Genomic DNA, 7653 nt, shown 5'->3' on the forward strand with positions numbered 1-7653 from the left:
GGAGGCAGTGATGGACTGCACGGATATGTTCCTTCACTAGATCATGTTGTTGCCGATGTTGTAAGTTCTTCCTACTAGTTGGAGATGGATGGGTTAGGGTGTTTGTAATTTCCTTTTTGCGTAATTTTCAAATGCCTCTAGTCTCTGTCTACATGTTTGTTTTAGATAGTTTCATGTATTTTTCTTTGGAACAATTAAGATATTAACTCTTGTTATTAGTATTGAATATTTGAGGATGGTGGAATTTTATTTATTGATGTTATTAATAAATAAAAATTTTATTTTCCCTCTTATTCATTATTGGGTATTTTTAATATATTTTTGTTGTGAATCTTAGTGTCAGGTTGAGAATAATATGATAGTTGCCTATGAATGGAAAAATTATTATTAATGTATATTCGAAATTTGTAGTCTACAATGACAGTTTTATAAATCGTATTTTGTTCATCAACGAAGGGAAAGCACCGTCGTTGATGGGTGACTAATTACTCATTATGAGGACTTTTACGACGGTATCCAACTGTCATTAATTAGTCTTCAACGATGGGAAAATATCCCCGTAACTAATGGTAACGATGGGAAAATATCCCCGTAACTAATGGTAACGACGGGAAAATATCCCGTCACTGATGGTAACGACGGGAAAATATCCCCGTCATTGATGGTAACGACGGTGATAATTACCGTCGTAAATATTAATGACGGTAATATGTTCCGTCGTTATAGACTCTAAACGACGGGTAGTACATCCTTTCGTGACCCTTTAGCGAAGAGGGCTTCAACGACGGGTGACGAAGGGATTTTTCCCCGTCGTTAGCATACAATAACGAAGGTTTTTAGCTCTTTAACGAAGGGAAATCCCTTTGTTAAAGACGTAATTTCTTGTAGTGTCAATAACGAAGGTTTTTAGCTCTTTAACGAAGGGAAATCCCTTTGTTAAAGACGTAATTTCTTGTAGTGATATTTAAACAAATAAAAGAAAAAAATCAAAAAACAAACTAGTAATAAAATAAAGAAAAAAAACAAATAAACTATGTACATAGGTTATGGAATATATCTCTACTTATCCCTTTGACAAGAATTCTTGAAATAATAGTTTATGCACGCATCGTGTACGATCACTACAAATCCTTGCTTGCATAATGAGATTTATTTTGAAACATATCAGTAACTTTTCATCCTTTTGCACAAACTCCAACAATTTGCCTTAGTTGTTGATCTAAAATATGACATATCATTTCTTCTTAATTAGGTTAGGTAACGGATCTATGTTTTCTATCTCATACTTTGAGCAACCAAATTAAGATGTTGCCTTACTCCTTAGCCTTCTTGAACACCTACAATAAAGAAGATATATGTGACCTAGATATCCACACAGATCCATTATGGTTAGGAATGCTCCACTTAAGTACCTAAATTTGCTTAACAATTTTGATTCGATATTATAATCGACATAACATTGAAAGATGCCCGGTTTACCATATAAAGTGTAGTTAGTTAATGATACATTATAGATATAAGCATAGAAAGACAAATTGTTCTCTTTCACAAAAGAGGGGTTTGATACCCTTCTTCTTACTAGAATATGAATAGCCTAATTCAGATTTTGCTTTAGCGAAATGTTGATAAGAATGGACCAAATTTAAGCCTTTAGAGCACAAATTAGAAGTTTTTCACAGCCTTTTCTAAATCAAAAATTTTGGATTTAAGCAATTCATCTTTTGAAATAATAGTAGTACATCAAGTTTCAAACTTCTTTTTTTCAATGAGCACTAAAATCATTCATCCGAGCAACTAATTTCTCATTTTCACAAGTTTTATCAGTTATTTGCTTTGATACATCATAATTCATGTATCTATACATGGAATATTATATGCATTCAAAAGGGGTATCTTCACTTATAATATTATTTGATGTATTCATGTTTAAAGACAATTTTCAATTTTATCACTCAACGATTTATTTTCCTTCTTCAAACTTGAAATCATGTTTTTAACAACATTATATTTTTCAGCAAGTTTTTCAAGCTAACTAACATTTCATTATATTTAGAGTATGAATCATCATAAATAGGGTATACCTTACTATTAGTGCTCTCGTATTCAGAATCATCTGAATTGTTATCTTTAGCCATGAGACAATATTATGCTCTTTTATTATCATCACTTGAGCTACTCTCCAACTCATCTCATTAGTCATTTTGAAATTTGTCCTTTTCTTCATAGTATTTTTTTCTTCAGCGGATAATTCTTCTTAAGGTGATCGAGTTTCCTGTACCAAAAATAAGTTGGTTCAGTATCAGAATCACTAGAGCTAAATTTATTTACCTTGCTTGTGTAGCGATAATATTTACCTTGTAGGAATTTTTGACCTATTTTTAATTTGAGGCAGAATTTGAAGCCTTTCAAAATTTGATTTACCCCATTATCGTTCTCATTCTTAGAACTCGAGATCACACTCATGTTTGTCATATCCTTTGATTTCTCTCTTTGCTTTCAAAGCTATATCCTCTTCTTTAGTTATTTTTTGAATCATCTTCTTTTTCTTTCAAATACACTTCTTCTTTTGTCCAGAAAAACTTTGTAGTTCTTCAGTTGTCGTTACCTTTGGTTCCTAATCTTTGGAAAGGTAACGAAGAATTTTTTTTTCATAAACTCTTTATTTACATATTCTTTACCCAAAGTTTTTAATTATTTCACAATATCCACAAAGTGGGAAAACATTCCTTGAATGCTCTCCGAAGCCTTCATCTTGAAATTTTCGTACTTCCTTATGAGCAAGATAAGTTTTGCCTCCTTTACCTGTGAAGTTCCTTTGTGTGTAACTTTTAATGTGTTTCAAAATTTTTTGTATTGTAGATCAATTAGACCCATAGTTAGATTCTTCAGTAGTTAAAGAATAATGAAGAGTATTCATTGTTTTGCATTCAAAGATTAAGCTTTTTGCCACTAGGGGTCCACTTATCTCTAGGTAAGACTACGGGGTCTCGCTAATAGTGATAGTGGGTTCACTATAATTAGTCTCAACAATATGACAAATGTTGAAATTAGTGGATTAACAAAAACACTTTCATTCATGCTTTCCAGAAGGTGTGGTTTGACCCATCAAAAAGCAGGGTTAGTAGAAATCATGTCCCTCTTGAAAGCAACTACGGTTGTCAAACTAGACACCTCTACCCTAAGATGTGAAACCTAAAGATGAGTAATGAGACTCAAATACCACTTGTTATATCTAAAATGCTAGCCTAAAAATGGGTGAATAGTATTTCCTACTATTTTTTCAAGATATTAGAGAGTATGTAGTGGAAATAAAATAATAATAATAATAAGCAATGCAATAACCACAGAAATAGTCACAATCACAACACATGAGATTTTATAATGGTTTGGATAAACAATCCTATATCCGCTCTCCTTTCTCGCATATAGGCTTTCTCACTATGAAAAGAGTTTACCTGAATCACTAACCCAATTCACTAGGTTTACAAGATTGAAATCCTAATTTCTCCCAAGCTAGTTGTCTAACCTAACTCTTCGCAATGAGCAACTCCTAGCCCTATCTAGTCCTAACCTTCAATTCAACCTACTTGAGTATGTTGTAAAAGAATTCACAGAAATACAAATCAAATATTAGTTAAAGATTAAAATTAAAAATGATCTTACAGCCATTTTGATAAAATAAACCGTTCTTTGAAGGATATAAGCGAAGTTTGATGTAGAACGATGATGAAGGTCACTCCAAGGGAAACTATTCTCACTATGGAAAGATTCGAAATGTTGTGTGCAGTGAGTAAGAGTTTAACAAGACTCCAAGGAAATAAAACCACTCGTTGATCTCTCAAAATCAAAAGCCTAGAACTCCTCCTCCTCATCCTCCTCCTCTCCCCCTCTCTCTCTCTCTAACTTTTTTCCTCACAATTAGGTTAGAAAAGAGATATGTAAAATGTGGTAGAAGTTAGAGATAATATGAGCAATGAACGGCTACAATTGAATCATTAAATTTTGTATCATCTCCATTGATGGTGCCTCTCGATTAGAGATGGTGTCAAGAGACCATCATTGGTTGATGCGCACCATTAATGATATTAATGTCCATAGACTCTTGCACCATTGATGGATGATCATCATCCTTCATTGATGGCAATAATGCAGAAATCAAGTTTTGAGCTAATATTCACATCATTTTGTCTCGTACATATCCTATAGTTGGTCAAGCATAAAATATTATTAATTCAAGGTTGTCATGTGGGTGTACGACCCACTTCTTTGTGCAATGTTTGATTCTTAATATATTCATGATGCTGAAAAATTGAAAATCACACTCACTTGTACTTTTCATGCTAATACTCTGCTAAAGTTTTGAATAATGTGATGAATTGGCTAGGCTTCCAGAGAAGAAGATGGTTGTGGGTTTTAATTTGGTTGTGGATGTAGATGTGATTGTATATATGCTTATTGGCGGAGGCCGAATGATTGTATATATGGTTGTGGGTTTTGAAGTGCATGCGTTGCACTGTCAGTCTTTGTCTATTGTATATGACAAATAAGAAACTTGATGTTGCATATTGGAAGAGAAGTCCTATTGTAGTTGTTAAGCTCCTTAAGCCCACATTCTTTTTTCAATCGTAAGGTACCCATTCAAACTCAGTGTTGGGTTTATCCCCATATTGAGGGCATTGTAAGTGTGCATTGAGGTATTCCTTTTTTTTTTGTCAATGAAAACTTTATTCATTTCCCAATTATGAAAATATGTACATATCAAGATACTCAGTACTATGGACTGAGATTACATGTATTAGAAATACAACCAAAAACTTTATATTGACATGAAAAGTTCTCTGTCTCGGTTGGAAGAATGCAGGTTGTTTAGAAGGATGGTTGAGACATCATATTTGATTTCCCTCACAATTTGAACATCACTCTTTGTTTTTTGTGTGAAGATCCTTTCATTTCTTTCCCTCCAAATGTGATAGATAGAAGCTGTTAAAGCGAGTCTCTTAAGCTTTTGCTTATGACCTCTACCTCTCAAACTTGCAAACTAATTTGCTAGGTGAGACCAGTTATTGGATTTCCATCCAAAGCCAATCCAATCCATAATTTGGTCCCAGATGAAGCCAGAGAGGGGGCACTCAAAGAACAAGTGGTCGCTAGACTCCATGCTCAATCCCATACATAAACTGCAGCATTTGTTACTTATAATCCCTCTTTGCAGTAGTTTGTCCTGGGTTAATAGTCTATCCTGCATAGTCAACCAGTAGATAAAGGAGTGTTTAGGAATGTTTAAATTCCCCCAAACAGTTTTATACCATGGAACAAGGTTAGATGCAGGAGAGACCCCTGCATACAATGCTGAGAGCTTAAGCTTTGAGTTCCTATGACAGGAATTGATGAAGATTTGCAGCCTGTCAGTTCCCACAAATTTAGCCAGTGCTTTATTTTTGACTTTAACCAGTTGTTTCCAGATTGCACATTAAGGTATTCCTATTTTTCTTATACTTGGGTTTTTGTTATGCACGTGCATTGTACGTGGTCAAATAATTTAATTATTTTTTTTGCTTTATGACCCTTTTCTAAAAAGTAGATTTATGTCTCTACCGTAACTCATTTGTGAAGTTGTTCATAGTTACCACATAATTTATCGTACAAAATAAAATCATGTTGTTAAAACTTTGCTTGATGATGATAATATTTTGTAGACTAATATCTAACTTGATAATGCATTAAAATTAGTTATGCCTTTTAAAATTTATAATTTTGATCTAACAAACAAATCAAAAATTTCAACTTATAATTTTAGAACTTTGATTTAACAAACATATCAAAAAAACTTTTATCGTATATAGCAAATGCATAACACCTAATTTTGCTACTTTCTGATTTTAAGGCGAGTGTTTTTTTTTTCTTTTTTCTAAAAGCTTGGTTGTAATTTTTTTTATTGTAGGGAGCTATCTGTAATTTCTAATTTTCCCATGAGGTCATCTATAATTTTAATATTTTCTTAGGGCCTAATTTTCAAACTTTTTGGGGGCTTTGTAATTTCATATAGTACAAGGGAAAAATGAAAATTTTAGATTTTCAGAGCATTTCCCATAATATTTCAATTTTGAGATGTTTTTCATATTTTTAAAGACTTTCATGTGGTTATTTGCTATTTTGAATAAGTAATAGTTCTTTATAGTTTTAGATTATTCAAAGGGTTGATCGAAGATTCTTTATTTTTAGGGTATTTTTTATTTTCACTTTTTCCAAGATGTTTTTTGCAACTTAAGATTTTTAAAAGCTTGTTTTTAGTTTTTAAAATTTTAGAATGTTGTATGTAAGTACAGATTGTTAATGGAACTATTCAAAAATATATAACTATTTAGGTATTTGACCGGCATTTTAGATTGTTTGAGGTAATTTTTATAATTTCTAGATTTTTTAGAGGATTATTTATAATTTTGAAAACTTTTACGGTATTGTATATAATTTCAAGTTGCTTAGGGGACTATTCAAAATTCTCATATTTTAGGGTGAGTTTTGTAATTTTTAAGAATTTTTAGTGAAGAGGTTGTTAGTATTTTTCACATTTTAATGTTTTGTCTGTAATTTTATATTATTCAAAAGCTTGTTTAAAAAGTTCATATTTTAAGGATTTTTTCATGAATACTTGTAAACTCTTATTTTTTAGCGTTGTAGAGTATACATGTTCCAGTCTCCTACTTGGGCTCAAAACCATTTCGATATACATTTCATATGCATCTTATCAATATATTTCTCAAGTACTTTTTAACGTATAGGTTTAGTCCACGGGTTTGTCACTTTATCAGCAAAAGTAACTTTAAGAATGTTTTTGTTTACTACTTTAAAAATATTTATCTTTCCTCTCTTTCCAATTTCTCTTACTAATTTATAATTTCCTTCGATTTGTTTTGATCTATGATGAGCCCTAGGTGCTCTTGCTTTAGCAACCTACTATTATCAAAATGCAATGTAATAGGAGATTCGGTAGCCGGAAAGACACCAAACTCTTACAATGATTTTTTTAAACCAAACTACTCCTTTTGCTGCTTTACAAGCTGCAATATACTCTACTTTAGTTGTAGAATTGGCTATAGTTTATTACTTACAACTATTTCAACTAACAACCTCCTTATTTAATACAAAGATAAAGCCCGATGTAAATTTTCCATCGTCAACATCCCACTGGAAATTGGAATGAGTGTATCATTCAACTTTTAAAGGATCACCACCAAACACTAAACAATTACATTTTGTTTAGTTAAGATGTTTAAAAATATAATTAACTCAATGATTGGATTAGTATCTACTAACTTCACTTATTTCTTGAGCAATTTCTAGTCTAGTACACAATATTTGCATATATAAGACTACCTACAATAGAAGCATATATGCATTGATTTATTCTTTCTAATACCTTATCTATATGAAGTGACAATTTCTTAGAAAGAGTGACTAAATGTCCCAACAAAAACTTCTTCGAATCTTACAAGTTAAACTTGACCACTACCTTATTAAAATAAGTAGATTGGGACAATGCTATTAACATGTTAGCTCTATCCCTATAGAGTTCAAGTCCCAAATTACATGACGCCTCACCCAAATATATCAAGAGAATTTGTTTTTTTTTTGTCAATGAAAATTTTTATTCAT

This window comes from Asparagus officinalis, chromosome 5, assembly GCF_001876935.1.
Source record: "Asparagus officinalis chromosome 5, Aspof.V1, whole genome shotgun sequence".
NCBI lineage: Eukaryota > Viridiplantae > Streptophyta > Magnoliopsida > Asparagales > Asparagaceae > Asparagus > Asparagus officinalis.